The 21,918-nt window shown below is 54.5% G+C and overlaps 1 protein-coding gene across 1 annotated transcript in view; it reads left to right on the forward strand.

Moving 5' to 3' along the window:
• The first annotated feature begins 1,935 nt into the window (after window positions 1-1,935).
• The window catches only part of BCOR (BCL6 corepressor), a 114,246-nt gene continuing 94,263 nt past the window's right edge, over window positions 1,936-21,918 (forward strand). The window contains exon 1 of the mRNA XM_072817590.1: window positions 1,936-2,061. The gene's annotated coding sequence lies outside the window, so the exon portion shown is untranslated. The remainder of the gene's footprint in view (window positions 2,062-21,918) is intronic.

Genomic DNA, 21,918 nt, shown 5'->3' on the forward strand with positions numbered 1-21,918 from the left:
CACAGATAATAAATCAAATTAGCATCCTGAACCTCCCGTTCAGCATCACTTGTCACCCGTCCCCCTGCTCAAGGGGTAAGTGAGTTTCGGCAAGGCTGTCCTCAGCTACAATTGGGCCCACGTGAGATTGAGGCTGGTGGCCTCTTTGGAAATCATCTGGTGCTTCCAACCTGGGCTGGCCACGAGCTGAGGTCACAGGGTCTTGCTGGTCACTCCAGACAAGATTGTAAAAGAGGCCCCCAAAACCCCAGCCTTATAGTCAAGACCGGGTCGTCACTTAGAAAATAAATGTTTTCATTTCTTGGTTAATAATCCTAGGAGTATGAGCCAAAATAGACAACTGTCAGAAAGGGAGGGAGGGAGGGAGGGAGGGTGGGAAGGAGGGAGGGACAAGAGAAGGGGGAAGAACAGACTATATCAATAATCAGAAACAGAGACTAGGCATTTTCTTCCTCCATGTTCTGCCTAATATAGTGACTTAGACCGCAGAGGCATGCAACAGATGTTGGAAGGATCAAACTGGAAAGGAGAAAGTTTGCTTTCAGGTAACTGGAAGTGAAACTGGTCCTCGTTTACGCATTGCCCAATCAGTAGCATAGAAGGGACAACTGGTCAGGTTTAGAAAATTAGGAGGGAAGAATAACAATACAGTATAAAAGTACATTCTATGGGATTATCTAAATAGATGAAACAAATTTTTTTGGTCGCATCCTCTGTTAGGGGCCACCGGAAGGAGGGGGACAGCACAGAGGGCCAAGTGGCAGGTCTCCAAATGGCAGCTGTTGGTCCCACTGATGAGCATCTCAGAGCTGTCTGCCTTCAGACAGATGTGGCCTCACAGCTGGTGAGGGCGGTGACTGTGTGATGGTGGTGGTCCTGACGTGGTCCATGAATTCAAAAAAGAACCACTGAGCTGCAAACCATGCTTCCCCAACCAACCCGCCTGTGGAAGGGAGGCCAATGAGCCATGTTTGGTGGGTATACACTCCTTCCTTCTTGCTATATGTTCTGAATCACCTCAAATGCGGTTCCAGGCTGCCTGACCCTGAGCAGAAGCCTCCAGAGAAAGAACACGGTGGGAGAGAAATGGCTGACACCAAGTAAAAGCTGCTTTGGGTATGTGCCCCAGCAAGTTCAAATGCTGCCAGGCTGATTGGCTGGGAGGGAGGGGTGGGAGGTTAACATATTTTTTAATAAGTTTCCTGTTACCTGCTAACACTCAAAAACCAGAGATTTTATTAAGGCAGGACAATCATCTCGGGAGAAACAATAGTCAAGGCTACTTTCTGGAAAATCACTTGCACCGATTCTATCAATCATTCACCCACTCATTGATTCCACCAGCATTTGAGTGACCACTAGGTGCCAACCACAATGCGTCCTGCAAAAACATAGAGCCCGCAAGTGAATACTAGCTTTTGCAGATGGGTCTTTTTGATTCCAAGGTGAGAGCACTACAGCATAATGTTTAACCACCCTGGACTCTGCGTGACCTGGTTCAAATTCTCACCAAGTCATTTAACTAGCTGGGTGATCCTGAGCTAGTTATATAACTGATCTTTCTCTATGCCTCAGTTTCTTGATCTGCGAAGTTGGGGGTTCTGAAATACTAGCACAAAGCGGAAGTGGGAGCTACTATTCATTACTTGACGCACTCTCTCCATCCCACTCCAGCTCTGATCGGTGCCACGGGCCCACCGCTGGGTAGTATGTCTGAGGTTGACCAGGCCCTCTGCCGCTGGGCCGTGACCCTGGAAATCGGGTCAGACACTAGTCAAGGCGGCATGTGCGTGTGTATGTGTGTTTGTCTGTGTGTGGTGGCAGTGGGGTGGTTTCTTTTCGCGCTGCTGCAAGCATTTCCCCGGGGCCTCCGGATAGTCTAAAAACTCACTTCGGAGGAGAGGAAGGAGCGTGTAGTGGCTCTTTCGATCTGAGACACCCCCTCCTGGAGAAATCACCCCCTCCCCCCAGCCCAGCGCGGAGTGAAATCTTAGAAGCCGCGGCGGCTGGGTTCGAACGGAATGCCGGAGTCGGTGGAAGCAGGAGCTGGTCGGCCCGAAGGTCAGCGAGTTGTTTTGAGTTCTCGTACCCGGAAGGGGGGGCAGGGAGGGGAGGACGCCAGGGCCCGAGAGACCCCGCGTAAGAGCAGAAATTGTTTGTGCTCCGGAACAGGCAGCTCAGCGGAAGCCACGACGGGGGCGGGTCACGTGCGGCGGTGGCGGCGCAGCTGGCGGGGGAGCCAGGCTGGGACAAGGGCCCGTCCGGGCGGGGGTGGCGGTTTCGCAGCCGAGGGTAGAACCGGCGTGCTCCGGGCGCTGAGAGCGAACGGCGCCCCGAGCCCCGAGCCCCGAGCCCCGAGCCCCGGGCGAGGCGGGCGCGGGAGTTACGGGGAGGAGCGGGGGCTGCTGGTGCGGGAGCCCGGGTGCTCGGCGCTCCGCGTGGTGCGGCGCGGGCGGGACGAGGAATTGCTGCGGGGGGGGGGGGGGGCGGTGCGGAAGCGGGCCCCCGAGGCCGGAGTGGTGATAGCGGGACCGACGCGGAGACCGCGCGGGCGTCCGAACCCCGAGAATGGAGGCGCCGATCTCGTAGTCGCCGGCCTTGTTTTCTTCTTGCACGCAAACCCCGGAACGACCGGAACCGCCATCCCTGCCTGCGTCCTTGGGGCGCCCCATTCCGCGTGGAGGAGGCTGCATCCCGCCGGGCGACTCCGGGCGGGGATCGGCTGAGGCTATGGCCCGGGAGGGCTGCGGAGGTGGCTCCGCGGAGGGTGCGAGCCCGAGCCGTGGTGCACACGACACACACGCCTCCCCCTCCCCCGGAAGAGCCGGCGAGTGAAGGCGCGGCCGTCTCTGGGGACTCCCCGGGGGCTTGCGAGCCGTGAGGCGGCCGCAGAGCGGGGGAGGGTGCTGTAGAGAAACCATCGGCCCACCTTGAAGACAGGAGTGGCCTCGTGGCCAGGGGTGAGGAGTCTCACGCTTCCCCAAGCGGCGCGCGCTACTCCAGCGTGGGAGGGAAAGGACACAAACTTGGCCACCCGCCAGAGCCCTTGAAGACGCCGGACTCTGGTGTCCTCCCTCCCAGCCCCGTGGCCTGAAATGTATCCCACCGCCGCCGCCGTTGCCCACGAGGTCCAGGTCCGAGGCCTGGAAGAGTGGGGCTGCGTGGTCAGGCCTCGGACGGGAAACCCACCCACGTTCCTCTCCGGCGCCACGCGAGGAAGGCGCGGAACAGTTGTCTCGCAAAGTTTCCCGCGTCCCCTCACTGGCCCTCCCCCCAGCCGGGGAAGGGCGACTTTTCCGGACGTGGGGCAGGGGAATGGCCTCGAAACGGGGAGAGGTGCTAGTTCCTTTTCCCGAAACCGGGACGCAGGAGAGGGACGCTGGCCGCCAGCGTGTCAGTGTCCCCAGGGTGGCGGCGCTTGGCCCGCTGCGACGTCTGCTCGGGGTCGTGGGGCAGCGGGAGCTGTGCAGAGTCTGGGACGACGTGAGACGCCATTTGCATTCCCCCCTCCCTCCTGCAGGTTGGCGGGGGCGGGGGTGTCGCCCGCCGCGGAAGCGTATTCCTGGCAGTGACACTGATTAGATGCTGTGTCGGTACGTGCACAGAATCGGGGTGGGCCTTCACCTCTCCTGTGCGCATACACTTTCTGTTGGAAAAGTTGCAGTCCCCCCCCCCACCCCTCCCCTGCTCTCGCCGCACAGCTGCTGTCTCCAGGGCGGAATTAGGCGAGCACGTTTGCTCAGCCGGAGGGAGAGAGGTTCGCGCCGGCGCGGGGAGGCCGCCGGGCCCGGGCCGCGAAAATCCAGCCCTGGCTTTGCGTCGAGCTGCAGAGTGCGGCGCTTACGCGCGCCGGGCCAGCGGAGGCCTGGTTTCCATCTGCCCCTTTTGCCTCCGTGTTAAGTTCGCCGGGGAAAACCCAATGATCCGTGCAGAGCCCCTCGGAGGAGAACCCACCGCCCCCCCCCACCCTAGCCCGATCCTGACCGATGGAAAAAATGACAGTATAGGTCAGAGCAGGCTGCCCGCGAGTATTAATGCGGCCGCCTCCGTTCCCGGTGCTTGGGGAGGGTGGGCGCCTCGCCAGGAAACCGCCGAAGGGGAAGCCACGAGGGCCGCCTGCCCCTTCCCGGGCTAGAAAACGTGGATTCTTAGAGAGACTAGACAAATGTGGTCAGACAGCGACGGGAACTTAGCCTATCTCAATACAGGTCGTCCATGTATCTTTCGAGCAGGATCATTTTTTTTTTAAATCGAGTACACGTTGAGTCAGTTATAAATACTAGGAGAACTGGTTAATTACTAGATGCGGATGAGAACCTCGTTTTTTTGCCTAGTATTAAACGTATGCGCAGGAGGTGCTGGGCTGAGCACGATGTATCTTGGCACGGCCGTGTGTGTCCTAACAAGGCGCGCTCCCCTTTTTGCACTGCACCGTGGAGGACTTTTAATATAACTCTAAAAAGGGATTTATTTTAGTTGTAGTTTCTATTTGGAGGTTGCTTACTCCTTGCAAACTCCTGTCTGGGATTGTTTGTACTTACTAGTAGACTGCCCTGGGTTTGGGCTTTTAAAGCCCAAGTTTTTTCTCAGCTTTTTCTTTTCCTGCGAACGTGCAGCTGGATGCGGGGAAACCGCCCGCCCCCTCTCGCGTCGTCCCCCACCCCCCGCAGCCAGACTTGTGCTGCCACCACCTTTAATCTCTCGCTGGCGCACCACGCGGCCTCGAAAGAGGGGAAATGTGAGCTCTCCGGGTGGCGCTCGAGAACTGGAATTCTGACATAGGGCTGCGGCTGTGTTTCGGGCAGCGGCTTGGGGGCCGGAGGCTGTAGAGGGGAAGCCCTGTAGGTGACCCTGAGGCTTCGGGGGAAAGACCTGGAGGCAGCCCCGTCTTTGTCTTCCCCCGGGGCTGGCAGCCTGGCACGCACAGTTCCGATAAGGATCAACCAAGAGGGAGAGCGCACCGCCAGCACATTTCAGTGATTAGGCAAACGCCTGCAGCCACGTAAGGCAAAGGCCATTTGCGTTGTCTCTGAAAAGGAAAAGGCTGTCCCACCTAATGAATTATGAGTGACCCAGAGAGGCCCAGCCTGGGAGCCAGGGGCACTGAGGCCTCTTCGGACCCTTCTTTGCCCCAGCTCCAAACCATCACACAGGAGACCCCATTTCAAAGGAAATGGGAAGCTTCTTGTAATTAGATATCTGACCAATTCTATGGACATAAATAGTAGTGCATTTATGTGTCCCTAAAATGAGGCCCAGCAACTAGGCCTGCCACATTCCAGGCCTGGACCGGTGTTAAACTCTGGCTAAAGTGCATCCCCAGAGGATGTGGCTTTTGCCCAGCGCCTCCAAGAACTGATTTATAGGAGGTGGCTTTGAGCCATCAAAAAAAAAAAAAAAAAAAAAAGAGGAAAGAAAGAAAAAAAAAAGAAAAGAAAGGTGGCCTGGGAGAGTCTACTGGAGGTCCTCTTTCCACTGGTGCTGTTTACCCAAGGCCTCAGGGAGAGGATGGTGGGTAATGGTGCCTGAGCCCTGGCAGAAGCTTCCCATTAATCCAGTCTAAATGAGCACCATTAAAGCGCACGTTCCTCCCTACATCACCACCACACACTCAGGCCTTTAAGGGAAAGTGTAGCTCAGACAGTTTGAGCCCATCTTGCCTTCTGGCCTTTTCTGTTTGGCTACCAGTGCCCTCTCCTCCCTGCCCAAATCCCTGCCTCCATATGGACCTTTGGGAACTTTAACCTGGCCGTTTTCAAAAAGAGAGTACCGAATTATAACAACAAACACATCATAGCACTGTTTGAGAGGCAGTGCTCTAGGTGTTTTACATGTTAACTCATTATCCTCAAGACAACCCTGTGAATTAGACACTGTTGTTGGCCTCCTTTTACAGATGAGGTCATTGAAGCTCAGAACTGTTCAGCAGCTGGGCCAAAGCAACACAGTTTAGGATAGGGCAGGGATTGCCCCGAGGGAGGGAGGCAGAGCTCTGGTGCTCTCCAGTGTTGGGTAGTGAAGGCGAGCCCTTTGGGGGATGTTTCGGGGTCGTCGGGGTCGACTGCCTGAACCCCTACCTTCTAAAGGAAAAAGTTAAGGAAAGAGTGGTGAAGGCCCAACATCTGGCCCTTATTTAGCAAAAGAAAGTTTCGGGTCTTCATACAGAAGCACGTTATTGTGGCTCCGCGTTGGAGAAGGGGTCAGAGAAGGCAGTGCAAAGGCCCCATGCCCGATCTTGCCGCATAGCATCCGGTGGTCACGACTACCGGAGGTGACTGGGGGCTGGGAACAGCCGATTGCGGAGGAACTCCTTATCACAAAGTGTCAGTGGTCTCGGGAGGCGGGGCTAAACGGACGCTTGTGGGGGCGGCTCGATCCCTGGGCTCCTCCCGCAGGACTGGATGGATGTCTTAGCGCAGCCCGCAGTTCCTGGCTCCCCTCCTCTTGAACCGCCAGTCCCGGGCCTGGAGCCCCATGGCGGGAGGCTGGAGAGGCCAGCCAGTTAGTCCCCGCGGGGATGGCTGGTTGTGGGTTGCTCACACCCACCTTGCCTCTCGTAAACACGGGACACCCTTTCCGGGCGAGAGCGCGCGCAGGCACACACTCACGCGCGCGCACGCGCAAGCACGGGTTCCAAGCGCACAGCCGGCCGCCCGGGCCTCCGCCTTCCCTTCCTCCCTCCCGCTAGGGCGCTTCGGAAGCCCTCGGCGGTTGTGTGCTGCGCCGGCTGTGGAGTCAGGGTGGAGGGGCCGAGGTGCCTTCCTCTTCCCGGGCATCCGTGAGCACGCCGCACCCCGGGGCCCGCAGCCAGGCCTGTGAATCTCCCCTCCACCCCACCCCCTCCTGGCGGCGGCTGGCGGGGACCTGTGCGCCGTGTTTCCTAATGGCGGGGGCGGGGGGAGGACACACACACAATGGGGTGAGCGCGTGGATGGGGTTGGGGATAAATCCCCTTTCCCGCCAAGGCCGGCTTGGCCTCCGGCCACCGCTAATAGGAGTCAACCCTGCAGGTCTTGTATTGGCCGCAGCTTGACGCCCCTGCCCCTGCGTGCCTGGGCCGGCGTGAGGGTGTGTGTTGGGTGGGGCTGGAGGGTTCGTGGTCAGAGCCGGCGCTGGGCGATCAGATCTCCACCTCCTCCAGCCTTTACTTTCTGCACGCGACGACTCGGCCCGGCTGCCCTGGCCACCGCCGGGGCCGCAGAAGGGCAGGCCGGCCGGCCTAGCCGCCCCTGCGGCGGTTGAGAGCGGCTCCGAGGGCCCGGGCTGGCCGCCGAGCGGAGGGAGGGAGCGCAGCAGCCCGCGCGCCTCGAGGCAGAACACACGCCTTTCCCGGAACCTTGAAACCCAGGGGAGCCGCTGCCATCTTCGCGTGACGAGCAGCGAGACGCCGGTGATTAAGTGTTTCTTTCCGGCTCCCTCCCCGGGTTGCGGCTCTCCTCCTTTCCACAGGGCTGGGAGAATAAAACCTGGAGAAAAACACAACTGCGCTCTCTCCACTTGCACTCCACGTCCCTGCTGCGCTCCCAGGGTGCTCGACGCGAGGTGCCCTCGGGCTGCCGAGCCAAATATTGAGGTCCGGGGCCACATGCCTCAGTTTCCATCGGCCCCGCCCCAAAATCGAAGAGTCTAATGGGGGGGGGGCACCCGTTTCCAAAGCCACCCCATTCCCCCCCTCCCCATCTCTTCTCCTCCCAAGGGGATTAAACCTTAACACAAGAATCCCCCACCCACACCAGGGACTAATCCTGCCGCCCCTCCTGGGATTAACTCGGCTCACAGGTCCATAAAACACTTCCGGCGGGGCCAGAGGGTCTGTCTGCAGAAACACTTTAAAATTGTCCTCCCGGGTCTGCAGTCGGAATTAACTTGGTGGAGGCAAGTGAGTAAACAGGAGGCTGTAAGAGCCGATCCGGGTGGTTTGTAGGCTGGAGAGGAGCTGCCCCAGATGGAGGCAGTGGGGGGCTGCCTCTGCCGGAGGGTGGCCCGGTAGATGGAGCTCAGAAATGGATGCGGCATTTGCTACAAGACACCGAACTGGAGGAGGGTGGGTGCAAGCAGGAGCAGGCCGGGGTCATCTGGCTTCTGGCCCTAGTTCAGTGAGGAAGATCAGATCCCTAAAACTTGGGGGGCGGAGGGGCTCAGGCTCCTCGGCTGCCAAATGGGAACAAGGGCGGTGACCCTGCCCAGCTCAGGTGGGATTCTGGGGCCCACAGTGTCAAAAGCACTTTGTTAAAAGGGCACGACCCCTCCACTTAACCGGGATCAACGCCCAGCCTCTCCTCCTCTAGAAAACACAGTGATTTGATAATTAGAAAACAAAACAGAGTAAAAAAGCAGCCCTTCCTCAAATCCGTGCGGGAATGCACAAGAAAAAGGGAATCCAAAAGCAACTTAATATTGTGAACCTCTTTTTCTTTTTCATCGCTTCAAAGTAAGTTTCTGAAGTGATGGGAGAAGCTTTGGGATGTTGCAAGAAAAATCTCGGTCAAAAACGGGGGCGGAGGGTTAAATAGAAAGAAAAAAGACCCTCGAATTGGCTCAAACCACATTGTGAGGAGGAGAAACCGGGATGAAGAATAGATAAAAATTCAAAGTAGCTTTCAGGCTCCTTCAGTTAGTCTGAAGAGCAGATGCCATAGACAGCCACTCCACCCCGCAGGACCCCGGAAGTAGGCCCTGACTCTGCCTGGGTCATCTAAGTACGAGGTGACATTGGAGTTCAGGGCGAGGACAGTGACGACTGGTAATAATATGCTTAAAATGAACATCAGAAGAAAGACCTAGGCCTGCCTCCGCATCCTGAAGGCCCAGAGCTGCCCAAACTGTGTGGGAGGGGGCGCCCCGTGACCTCTGTACCCACAGATGGACTCACACAGCGTGACCAGCCCCAGGTGGCACCCAGGCACGCTGGGGAGAGAGGCCCTGGGCGTGCATTCACCCAGCCTAGCAGATTGTAGGCGGGGCGCGGGGGCGGGGGGGTATGCTCTGGCTGGACCGCCCATCGACCTTCCTCTCCCCTCCCTGGCCCTGAGGCCTCTGGACAGGGTCAACTCGCCTCCACCCCACTGCCCCTTCTGCTGCACCCTCCCCTCCCTGGCACCCAGCCTGAATCCCGAGGCCTCCTCCGCCCGGGAGTCCCATTCCTCCCCCTCGTGATTCATTTAGCAGCGGTGCAGAAAGCCTGTTTACCTCTGCAGCCCAGGGCTACTCGATCTGCTTTAAAAGCCCTAACGCCAGCGCCGACCAGTAGGGGGGGATTGTCCTATAGATTATTTCTCCTCCTGGGTTGGGTTTTTTTTTTTTTTTTTTTTTAACGAGAAGGCTTGGTTGCAGAGGGGGTGGGGTGGCGTGTTGCTGCTGTTTTTTAAAACACCGTATTTGAAAGAGAAACAAAAGCCACACAAAAGCCGTTTAGGAGGTACCAAGGCTGTTTTTACATATAAAAAGTGCAGCGAATACCAAGGGGCCCCCAGCAGTGATAAACTAAATGGTTGGCCGATTCTGCCAATTAGCAGTTAATCTGTTATCTGCGATCTGCAAACAAGTTTTGAGGCTCGAAGGACACCGAATTCCTGTTCCCGTCAACAGGATCCTAAGCACTCCGATCTGTTGGGCACCTCTGATGCTCTGGGTTTCTCTGAATCCAGCTGCCACAAACACGTTTCCCGGGTTGGAGGACAGACTTGAGCCACGGAAAATTCACTTCGGCAGCCGAGGAACCCCCGCCTGCATCGCCCCTCGGCCTGAGCTTGTCCCACCCCGATTTCTCCAAATTGGTCACCCCACCCCTCATTTCGCCCACCTCCTAATTGTGCACGTAGTAGGCCTCCGACCAACGTGGAATGAATGTCAGAACCTAAAATGAGGCTCTTGGCCTGGAGGGCAGCCGGCTGCGCGGCCTCACCTTAGGAACCCCACTCTGGTGCCCAGAGCCCCCAGGTTGCTGCAGCCCGTGCGCAGCTTCAACCTGCGCGGGCCGGGCGGGCGGGGGAGGCCGGGAGGCACGAAGCGCCTGGAGCCTGCACGATGATAAATATTGCGCAGACAGCCCATAAATAATTTGCATTATGTTCAGCTGACAACGCAGGGCGATTAATTTTAATAGCTACATATTTGCCTGGGCTGCTGCTTTCGTAGGCCCGGTAATGAAAGGCGAGAGGCCGCCCTGGCTCCGTGCTCGCGGTCTCAGAAGACAGCCAGGAGGTGCGGGAGGGCCGGACGCGGCGTCTCCTCCACGCAGCCCCCGGGGAAGCCCTAGCCCCAGGGCCCGCCCTCCCTGCCGTGTAGGGATGGGGTGCGCGCGCCGCCGGAGCACCCCGGGGCCCGAGCAACAGGAGCCACCATAATGACACTGCACATTTGCTTGTATGAGGAGAGCCACTTGTGGACCAGAGACCCTCCCCGAGGCGATGCGCCCCACCCGGCCCAAGTCCGAAGTGAACTCCGGAGGGGATTTCGCGTTCCAGTCTGGTGGAGGTGGGGGGGTTGCTGGTGTTAGGCGCCGCCAATTCGCCGGTGGGCCCCAGCGCGGCGGAGACTTTTCTGCCCTCCGGACCAGGACAAGGGACAGAACAAAGCCCAGCTGCCCATGCGTCCTCTCCGCGCGCGTCCTGAGCCCTGCCGTCCCGCGCCCCGCGAGAGGACCCCCTAAAATGCTTCCCTAGCTCCTCCATTAAAAGGACCGCTTTCATAAAGGAGGGAAGAAAGGGTTCGGTGGAGCTCTTAAAAAGGGGGGGTGGGCGGGGAGGGGAGCGCTGGGAGGAAGGACACAGCGCAGCGGCCGCCGCGGTCCCGTGGTGGCCGGGTGCGCGCGTGTGCGTGTCTGTGTGTGCGTTCCGATGACAAAGCCCCGCCGCCGCCAGCAAGCTCCTGGCAGCCTGAGCACTGGTGGGGGAGGGGAAGGGGAGGAGGAGAGCCAGCGCTCGCGTAGGTAGCGGGGAATCGAAGCTTCCCCCAGAGAAAGAGTTCATTCATGAGCTGGCGGAGGCCTCCTGGCCGTGCCAGGTGGAGCCTCCCGAAGCCAACACCTGTGTATTTCCCTTTTTGGAAAGGGGGGGGGGAGCGCATCGATCATTACCATATTTTAATTGCCTTTCGCAAAGGTCATCTCTAATTACGGGTTGCGAGGAGGGTTGGCCAGAGGTCTGCAGCCCTTTATTATCTTTGTGTGCGCGCGCGTGTGTGCGTCTCGCCACTGAGACAATGCACCCAGCTCTTCTCGAAATGCCAATCCGAGGGTGTCCGTGCGCGCCTGCGAAGCGGTCACGACGTGCTGAATCCACGCAGACAGACCAGGCTGCGTGCACAATAAAAGCCGAGCAGGCGGCGAAGGGCCGCGCAGACCCACGGGTTTTCTTTTTAGAAACGGTGGTGCGAAGAGACTTGACAATAATAACACGCAGCAGGATTAAATCAGGGCGGGAATAAGAAAATGCATTTTCGTTTCTAGAACCGCGGACTGCGTTTAACCCATCCGGTCCCCCAAGAGTTTTTGTACCCACGTGGAGTCCCGCGCAGGGACAGGTGCTGGGCAGTGAGCAGCCCGGGACTGCCTGATGACGTCCTGGGACGGCCGCGTTATTTTAATATCAAACTCTTCCTTTAATTCAGCATGTTGTCAGTTACAGGGACGCGGAATCCTTAACGATGTCTGTTTGATGGGAAATGATCATCTGCGAGTCGAAAAGGAGAAAGAAAACGTTGAGGGGTTTTCAACTTTGGAAAGTCTTCATTTCCTTAGTTTTCGTCGCTTGCGCAAATCCTTGAGGCAGAAGTCTATTTTAACTTCATCAGAGGGAGAGGAGCAGTCCAGGAAGGTTGTTGGACAGTCAGGGGCTCTTGGGAGGGTATTTTGGAGATGAAGTGCAGGTGATCAGTAAAGAGCTACGTGGTCAGGAGTGGGCAGCAGCCACTCTGAACTTGACTTTCTCAAGGGATCCTGGCACCTCTGAGCCGCGGTGCTGTTTTGGGGACTCATGCCTGGCAGAGCCAGGGGCTCCCGTGAGGAGCCTTGGAGAGTTGGGGGCTTTTGTACTGGCTCTGCTTCCTGCCTGCCACCCCCCCACACCTGGCCTCCTGGCCTCACCAGCAGCCAGCTCTGCCCGGAGGAAGGCAGAGCCAGATGACTGGTCCAACCCCCGAGAGACTGCCTGGCTTTCTCCTCCCCTGTAATCAAAACCAGATGCACTTAAGCGCCTTTCATCAGAGGAAGCCCAAAGCCCTTTAACAGGCTTCAATAAAAGCCTTACTAGGGCCTACCAGCCTGCTCCGTGTCTGGACCCCTGTGCCCATTTTCCAGCTGAGGAAGCCTAGGGCTGTGGTCAGGGGCTAGCTCCTTCTCTGAGACCCCAGAAGCCAAAGGCAACTACTCAACCACTGTGGCCCCTCCAAGGCAAGTAGGGTACCAGGATCCCTGCCAGGTGTGTGGGTGCAGACCCCGTGGACAGAAGACAGACATGGGAGGGAAGCCAGCAGCCAATGCCTAAGGTAGAAAAGAAGAATGGCCTATGAGAAGGAACCAAAGGAGCTAAGAAAGTAGAGGTGGACTGGACAGGCAGTGATGCTCAGAATAGTCAGAAGGGCTCCATGGTACTCGGACCATCTCCCATTTGGCCCTCTTGTGCCACTGTATTGTGGGGTTTCTGTCTCCCCCACTAGACTACAAACCCTCCAAGGACAGAGACTGTCTCGTTTATCTTCTTGATCAAGCCCACCTCAGGGCCTGGCACAAAATACATGCTCAAAATGTTTGGGAGATTGGAGTGCCTGGCTGGCTCAGTCCGTAAAGCATGTCATGTGACTCTTGATTTCAAGGTAGTGAGGTCTACCCCACGTTGTTGAACAGAGAATTTATTTAAAAAAAAATATTTGGGAGATCACAGGTGTGGTGGACATCTCTGGAACAAGACATATCTGGGCTTAAGATGGGAGCCTCTGTGCACCCCCCTCCCCTGCAGTAGTTGTATAACTTATCTGAACTTCAGTTTCCTTATCTGTGAAATGGGTATGAGAATGCCTACATCACAAGATTGGGGAAAGATTAGATGAAGTGATTGCATGTAAAACACCAGAAAGATGGGTAGCCCTGGTGGCTCACTGGTTTAGCGCCGCCTTCAGCCCAGGGCATGTTCCTGGAGACTGGGATCAAGTCCCACGTCGGGCTCCCTGCATGGAGCCTGCTTCTCCCTCTGCCTCTCTCTCTCTCTCTCTCTCTCTCTCTGTGTGTCTCTCATAAGTGAATAAATAAAATCTTTAAAAAATACAAATAAAAACACCAGGAAGATAATAATAAGAGCTTAATAAATATTGTTGAAGGAGTGACAGAAGGTTTGGGCTGATGTTATTTGGAGTATAGGAAGGAAAGTTCGTGCCAGGCCCTAGCTGGGCACAGATCTCACTGGCCTGGGATTTCGGTCAGAAGAGAAAATTGGTTCTAAAATGTGTGTTCCAGTAGCCCTGTAAATGGGAGCCGTGGGATCTCACTGTCCAGAGGGGACAGGCAGCCCCACCAGGAGCTCTGGGAGCCTCGCCAGCCTTCATCTCAGGCTCTGGGGAAGGTGGGAAGGGGCAGGTCCCAGGCCTTTGGGCTCTCTCCTCTGCAGGGCTGACTTGTGCCTGAGCCCTGGCCGCACTCTGACGGTCAGGCCTCCTGGGATGAGTGACTGGCAGATAATCCCAGTTGGTGCTGGCTTTCTGTGGTTGGGGAACCGTCCCTTCCGCCTGACCTCTGCTCCTGTTTCATGGCTGTATTTTATCTTCGACAAGTTCATCCTCTGGCCTTTGGCAGGGCAGGGAGGGGGTGTTGCCTGCTTCTCTTTGCTGCTTGTCTTATTCTGGCCTGTTCAGCAGCGACCCACCTCTCACTCCCCACCCCACCCCACCGCACACACAATTTGGCAATTTCACCTCGTGGGCTCTTTCCTCTTGCTCCCTGACTGCCTTGCTTGTTGGGGGTGAGTGGTTACCACTCGGGCTCCCCACATTCCCCTCCTCAGTCTTCTGCATGCTAGATTGTTGCAGCCCCTCCCCAGGACTCATCGTCTGAGCTCAGCACTTCCCCAGGAGGGCCAGGTATGAATAAGGGTCTGTGAAGGAGGACAGAGGGTAGGACAGGCCAAAGGGCACTGCTGGGTGATTCTGTGGGCATATGGCCCAGCCAGTGTGACTCTGAGTATTGTGAATGAAAATACACGTGTCTGGAGGGTGATACCGGTGGAGTAGTTGGAGACAGGGAACGAAAGACATGGAGTTTGTGGGGGAAGAAACTGATGCTGACACTCCTTCTGTATTTCCATCCTTCCCCATCCCAGAAGGGAGAGCCTTCTTCGGGGAGAGGCAAGAAGAATGTGGAGAGAGAAGCGAATAGATGGGAGAGCAAAGCTAGCCAGGTGGAAATGCTTGGTCCAGGTCTCCTGCCCAGCTATCTGGCTGCCTTGTGCAGCCACTGTAGGACAGGAGGGGACAACAGATAGGGTTCTTTCAACCAGGTCCATTAGGGAAGTGTGAGATCAGATTTGAGGAGGAGAAGGACACTGTCCTAAAGGGATTCCCTAAAGAACAAGAGATCAGTTATGTCATCAAAGGTGGAGGATTTGGGCCGTGATCAAGTGTCCTATCCTCCACACTTCTGTTTTTAATCCAGCTCACCTTCTTCCACGGATTTAACAACATGTTTTAAAACTGATGACTACTTACTATCACAAAAATAAGGGTCAGAATGTGTCAGCTGCAGGGAAGCTCACTCAGAGGCAACTGAATTCGCTTGTGGGTTCTGTGGGTCCAGAATTCGGTGGAAATACAACAGCTGGGAGCTAGAATCGTCTGGGGGCGGCTTCACCCACATGTCTGGCTGCTGCCTGGGACCTCAGTTCTGTCCCGCAGCACAAACACGGGGCTGTCCTTGTGGCCTGGGCTTCCAGATGATGTGGTGGCTTCGGGAATGTAGGCCTTGGAGTCCCACAGCCACAGCTCAGAGCTCCAAACCCAGGCCTGCCCCCAGACGGGAAGAAAGCTGCATCACCTAGTCTGCCCCATCCTCAAAAGTCATGTGGTATCATTCCTACTGTATTTTACCAGTTACAGGGAGTCACAAACCCACAGTAGAGGGAAGAGGACTTAGACCCTACCTCTCATCGGCAGGAGTGTCAGAGAACTTGTGGCCATAGTGTGTGGGGGCATGCCAGGCACTCTTGAGAGCTAAGCTTAATTAGCAGTGGCGGCTCCAAACAGAATAGTCTACATTGTAATAGGAACTGGTAATCTCAAGAGGCCGCATAAATTATACAGGGAGGTGGGTAAGAGCGCCTGGGTGGCGCAGTTGGTTGAGCTTTGGACTCTTGGTTTAGGCTCAGGTCGGATCTCAGGGTTGTGAGATCAAGCGCCTGCCTTGGGCTCCACGCTCAGGGGTGGTGTCTGCTTGAGTTTCTCTCACTACCTCTTCCTCTGCCCCTCCCCCCTGCTCTCTCTCTCTCTCTCTCAAAATAAATAAATAAATATTTTAAAAAATTATACAGAGGCTGGGGGAGGCAGAATTAAAGTTAGGCCAGGGTAGAAGAAGCAGATCCATAAAGCAAATACGGATTTTATGAAAAATGGACAGTATCAGGACAGCTCTGTGAGCTTGGGAAGCGTGGGAAGGACGGAGGAGAATTTTGTGTTGGGATCTGAAGCAGCACTGAAAGGGAAAGCGGTAGGGGACAGGACTCAGCTGCTCCCCATCCTTCGCCCTCCATCTTTGGGGGATCTGTGGCCGCCCTTCATTGCTTCAGACAACAGCACTTGTACTATTTGCCTACCAATCGCTTTTTGTTTTTTCCAACATACGGGTATCTCCGTGTTGGTACAAAGCTGGAGATGTAGTCAATGCATTTCCTAAAGTGAGTGTGGAAAAAATAATACATTAGTCTCATAATAAATAACTCTAATACTTAATGTTTGCCCCCTACCCTCAGGTGTGGTTTTAAATATCCAGCACAGAGAGCGTTGGGGCTGCGTACATCTCTAGGGCCCCAGGTTCTCATTATCTTTGTCTCTAACCCCTGAATGGAGAGTTTGACTTCTAATTTCATGCTAGGGGTTTCACAGGCAACATAATTGTATTTGCCTCTGCCTTTGATCTGCTACTTGATCCGCTGTTTCATTGTGGCTCAACTAGGAGACAGAGATGGAAACGTGGTGGAAAAACATGATTTTGTTTTGCTTTGGAATTGGCAGTTTTTCTTTTCTCTGGCTCCCCTAACGCGACACACCTTCCCTAAATCTGAAATCTAATCATTTTCCCGTTTTTGAAAATCCAAAAGGCATGTGCACCCTCTGGCCTGCTTTCCTTTTTGCTCACAAAGATTTAATTTTCAGCAAGGCTTTGGGGGCAGGATGCTCATGTTTTAGATCTCAATGAAAACTAAGTCCCCAGGGTTAGTGGAAAACTCCTGGGTGAACTTTGACCCACTTGCCCCTTTCCTGACCTCACCTCCACTTGCCTTGCTGTACCTGGCCTACTCGGGGCCTCCCTGCAGGTGATTTCGTTCTGTTTGTGGGGCTGGCTACTTCTCTTTCGGAAGCCAAAGAAACCCAGGTACTGCAGGAACCTTGTAGGTCAGAACCAAGCAACAGTCAGGGTGACCCCTGAAATAAGCTGGCTTCTCAGGCTGGGTCACCACATTGGTTTGTGCATTCTGTGCATTGCACAAAGGTCTCCAGCCAAGACAGGGAGGGCTGGAATTCAGGCCCAGGGCACCTTTCTCCCATTCTTACAAAATCACTGAGTAGGTTAGTGGCAGTTCTCTTCTCAGGGCAGAGGAGAAACAGATTCTCTCTCTGATCAAGAAGAAAAGAGATGGTGACACAGGGCAGAGCAGGGGTCAAAAGGGCATCTTGGGAGCAGAGTGGGCCTGCCTAAGGCTGCAGACCAAGCCAGCGTTGACCCAGCAGGTTGGAGCAGTAGGCCATTTACTCACTCTTTGCTTTGTCAGCTCTCATCTGAAGTCTACTGTTCCTAAATTACTGGGTTCCTTCTAGGCTTTATTTGGAGTATATATATAAAAAAAAAAAAAAAGACAGGGTGTCACTCTATCTATGTATCTTGTTTAGCAAGCAAGGTGGCATTGGGAATGGGGGTACCATGTTTTCTTTGGTTTCAAATGTGAAGACTTTAAGGGATGCTGCTAACTGCAGGCCCTTACGGACTGGGTGTAGGCATTTGAGCATAAGACCCTAACAGGTAGTGCAACGGAGTTTAACATCTTAACAAGTTACCTGTGAAGGAAAATGCATGCTAATGTGTAATGGATGAAGATAACTTACATTTAAAAGCAGAAGATGCCAGGGATTTCCTGGGTGGCTCAGCAGTTTAGCGCCTGCCTTTGGCCCAGCACATCATCCTAGAGTCCTGCATAAAGCCTGCTTCTCTCTCTGCCTGGGTCTCTGCCTCTCTCTCTCTCTCATGAATAAATAAATAAAATCGTAAAATAAAATAAAATTTTAAAAAATAAAAATAAGAGCAGAAGATGCCTGGCTGGCTCCATAGTAGAGTAGACCACTCTTGATCTTGGGGTCATGAGTCCGAGCCCCATGTTGGGCCTAGAGATTACTTTCAGAAATACAGAGGTAAAAACAAAAATATATAAAATAAATAAAAGTGGAAGATCAGGGTGTGTCTGGCTGTTTCAGTCGGTAGAGCATGCATCTCTTGATCTTGGGGTCGTGAGTTCAAGCCCCACATTGGGCATAGAGCCTACTTAAAAAAAAAAAGTGGACAATCATCCAGATAAAGCAATTCCTAATCAAAATTAAATAAGTCCAGAGTGGAATTTTTCTGGTGTTAGCAATAGGCTGGTAGGGAAAGCCTTTAGAAGCCTTCTAAATTAGCCCTGTAGAGCGTACTCCTGTTCATTTCTGTACTGGACAGTATTGGTATTCGGAATGCCATTAACACTCGGAAAGGTATTGAGAAAGGCAAATTTAGAGGACTCGCTCTTCCCCTTTAACCAGGAATGTATAGCCTGGAAGCCCCAAATCCATTCACTTCCCTCCCCATTTTTCCCACACTTCCGATAATTTGAATTGGGCATATTGAAGGATGGTTTTGAAGGACTACATCCTTGTGACTGAGAGTTTGCAGAGATTTTTCTAAGATTGTGGGTGGGGTCGTGCCCGGGTGGCTCATTCGGTTAAGCCTCCCACTCTTGATTTCAGGTCATGATCTCAGGGTCCTAAGACTGAAGCCTGCAGGGGCTGCGACTCAGTGAGGAATCTGATGGAGAGTCTCTCTCCCTCTCTGTCTCCTCCTTCCCCTGCTCACACTTTCTCTTAATGAATAAAGAAAATCTTAAAAAAAGAAAAAAAGAATGGGTGTGTGTTTCTTTAAATTTTAAAGTTTTATTTGAGTGAGAGAGAGCCTGCACATGAGTTGGGGTGTGGAGTTGGTGAGGGGCAAAGGGAGAGAGATTCTCAAGCAGACTCCCTGCTGAGCACAGAGACCAACCAGGGGCTTGATCTCACCCCAAAGATCATGACTCTAGCTGAAACCAAATGTCGGATACCCAACTACCACACCACACAGGTGCTCAGAATGTGTGTTTTTAATTTTTTAAAAATTGGAGTTGTTGGGCAGCCGGGGTGGCTCAGCGGTTTAGCGCCGCCTTCAGCCCAGGGCATGATCCTGGAGACCCGGGATTGAGTCCCACGTCAGGCTCCCTGCATGGAGCCTGCTTCTCCCTCTGCCTGTGTCTCTGCCTGTCTCTCTCTCTCTCTCTGTGTGTCTTTCATGAATAAATAAATAAAATCTTTAAAAAAAAATTGGAGTTGTCTCCAAAGGAATATTTGCCCAAAGTTTATGAGGCCAAATAGTATGCAAAGTCTTGGTACAAAAAAGCAGACCCCTCCCTTGTTCTGCCTGTTTCTTCTGGTAGATACCATCATATTTCTTTTTTTTTTTTTTTTAAGTTTGTTTATTTATTTGAGAGTGAGGGCCGGTGTGGGCACAAGCAGGGGGAGGGGCAGAGGGAGAGGTAGAAGCAGAACCCCAGCTAAGCAGGGAGCCCAATGGTAGGGGGAGGGGGCTCAATCCCAGAACCCCAGGATCATGACCTGAGCCACCCAGGGGCCCCTACCATCATATTTCTAAGTAATATGTAGGTGTGGCCTTCTCTTAAATACTCCGTGGTAACTATCATCTGTTGACCTCCTAGTATGGGACAGGAGGATTTTAGTTCTCTGCATCGTACTTCCCCTCTCCCACTCTTACAGTAGAGCTATATAATTTCTTATGAAATTCATATCCACTGTTTACTTCGTGACCACATATATATTGTATATTGCTGAGGCAAATGAGCTTCAGTGATCACATTTCCTTTCTTGAACATCCCCCCCCCCCCGGGGTTAATAATTGCCTCAGTTTTTAATTTGCTTAATTTTCTTTGACCTATGACTAACTTTCCCACACTCCCCAACCTCTGTACAAATCATCTTGGGACAGTTTTCTGCACGTTCACATCCTGGAGACCATCTGCAAATAAATAGGCCGATCTATTTTGTTTTGTGTGTTTTCTTTTTAATTCCCATTATCTTTAGGTCTGAAAGCTTTCTGGAAGTTTCTAATCCCCAATTTAGCTTTATTTTTAAAAACTTTTCTTTGTATGAAGTGTGGTGGGAGTTTTACCAATTTCAAACGAGGGCATTGTGTCTTGTTAGAAAATTGCATCTCTACCACCCAGCTAATGTCAAGAGCTGAGAGATGAATCCGAAGTTTCTGATTCTTGGTATTTTGCTTAGTTTAAATAAACTTTCACCATTTTTCCTAAACATCAACCTTTCAGAAGTGATGACTGTTATTCCCTGGAACCCTGGAACTAGCCAGTGTTAGTAAATTTCTATCCTTTCCGCTCCTCCCCTCTCAGAACGGATTCTACATTTTTAGAAAGTAAAGGTCATTTTAAAAATAATTAATTGGCCCTTCCCCAGGCCATTTACTGCAGGATTCGTGCCCTTTGTTTACATTCATTTCACGTCGCCTTTTATTTGTGTTTAGTTAGTCATTTACAAGTCTGTCTTCCCACCTAGACTGTAAATCATTTGAGGACCAGGGGTGCCTTTTTACAAAATTCACTTTTGTACTTTTGGATTCCCCTAGGACCTAACAGTGCCTTGCCCTTAGCAAGCTCTCCATAAACGCATGTCAAAAAAGTGGACAAATAGAGTGGCAGTCTTCTCCAATCAAGATCCCCTTAAAGAGAGGGAACTTTCCAATCTTCTCTTGCCCCGAAAGCGACTGCGAAATCTGTCGAACAGCGGGAACTGCGCTGCAGGCCTCGCTCCCCGGCCCCACTGCCCACGCCCGCTGCCCCCACCCCCGGGAGCTGCCACCGCACGCTGCAGTCGGGAACAGCAGCCCAAGTTCGGCGGCAGAGGTGACAAGGTGTTGACCGTTGCAGGACTCCGGGAACGAGAGGTCGTTGCTTGGGATTAAAATCCACTCTGGCGGTGCGGCGAGGGGCGACTCCAGACCGCGCTCCAAGCAGGAGCGGCCGCCCGGGGCCAGGGGTCAGCCGTGCCCTGCGGCGCGGAGGGGGCCCGCGAGGGGGCGGGCGCGGCGGCGTCCCGCGCGCCCCCCGCCGCCCCCGCCCCGGCTGCCGGGGAACGCCCGCGCGCCCGCCTCGGCCCGGCCTGCGGCTCCGCAGTCCCACCGCCGGGGGCAGCGCCGCCCGCGCCGCCCGGGCTAAGATGGCGGCCGACGAGCAGCCGCGCGGGCCCCGGGCGCCCGGGGTGGCGGGGGAGGCAGGCAGCGCCCCCCGCGGGAGCCGGCGCGGGTGGCTGTGTCTCCCGGGGGACCGCTCCTCCTCGACCCGCAGGGACCCCCGAGGACCCAGTCCTGCGACTTCCCCAGACAGGCACCCTGCCAGGCGCTCTACCTGGACGGGCCCTAAAGGGACATTTTATCAACCAACTCTCCCAGACTCGGGTTCCGAAGGGGTAGGGCCAGGCCTTGGCTGAAATAAGGACTGTGAGGGTGGCAGCCGGAGTACGCACGGTGGACGAAGGGCCAGCGGGTACCACTGGGTGCGGGCCTCACCCTCACCCCCGAGCCTTTTCCTCTCGCCTCGGCAGCTCGGCCAGTAAGCCCCGGAACACCTTTGGTGCACAGTTACGCAATGCCAGTGACCACAGGGAGGGGGTCATGCCCGGCGAAGACACAGGGCCCAGGGCTCTTGAAATCAGAATTCTCTTGGAAAATCTGGCACATCCGGTTGTGAAATCCGTAATATTACCTAGTAAAGGCTATAGGACGTGGGCCGCTGGTCACATTGGCTCTGACATCGGTATGCGCACAGTGTAGGCTGCCTTCTTCCTAGGACACTCCAAAACCTGAGGTCCAATTTACCAGAAATGGCATTGATGAATGCGGTGCATTCTGAGTGATCTCGCCTCCGGCTCAGGTTGGGAGGTCAGAAGCCGCCTCTCCCCGCCCCGGGAGGGAGCAGCTGATGCAGGTAGAATCACAATGGTAGGAACAGAGATGTACCTGGAAAAGCTGGCCATTGTCCTCTGTAAACTTCCAGGCCGGCACCTCCCATGAGTTCAAGCTTCCATCCAAAGTTTGCCTGTGGTTTATCGGCTGAGTGTGAGAGGCTGAATCTGAACTTGTTTTGTTTTGGTGAAATAAACTTGTTCTGCATAAGGTTTGCACAGGCTTGTTACTCTTATGGAGAACACTTCCTCCACCCACCTAAGCAACGGCTACACCAGCCTTTCCAGCCTTCTGCAGCCCCTCTTTTAATTACCTCTCTCTTGCCCCAGTTTGGGCAGCTCCCAGTGCTTTGTTCATGGGCAGCAATAAACCCAAGATTGGACCTAACCTTCCGTCTAGTGGACCTGGAGCCTCGAGGGCTGTCCTGGCTCTCCCCAACTGATGAGGTCCAAGGA

This window comes from Canis lupus, chromosome X (genome assembly GCF_048164855.1).
Source record: "Canis lupus baileyi chromosome X, mCanLup2.hap1, whole genome shotgun sequence".
NCBI lineage: Eukaryota > Metazoa > Chordata > Mammalia > Carnivora > Canidae > Canis > Canis lupus.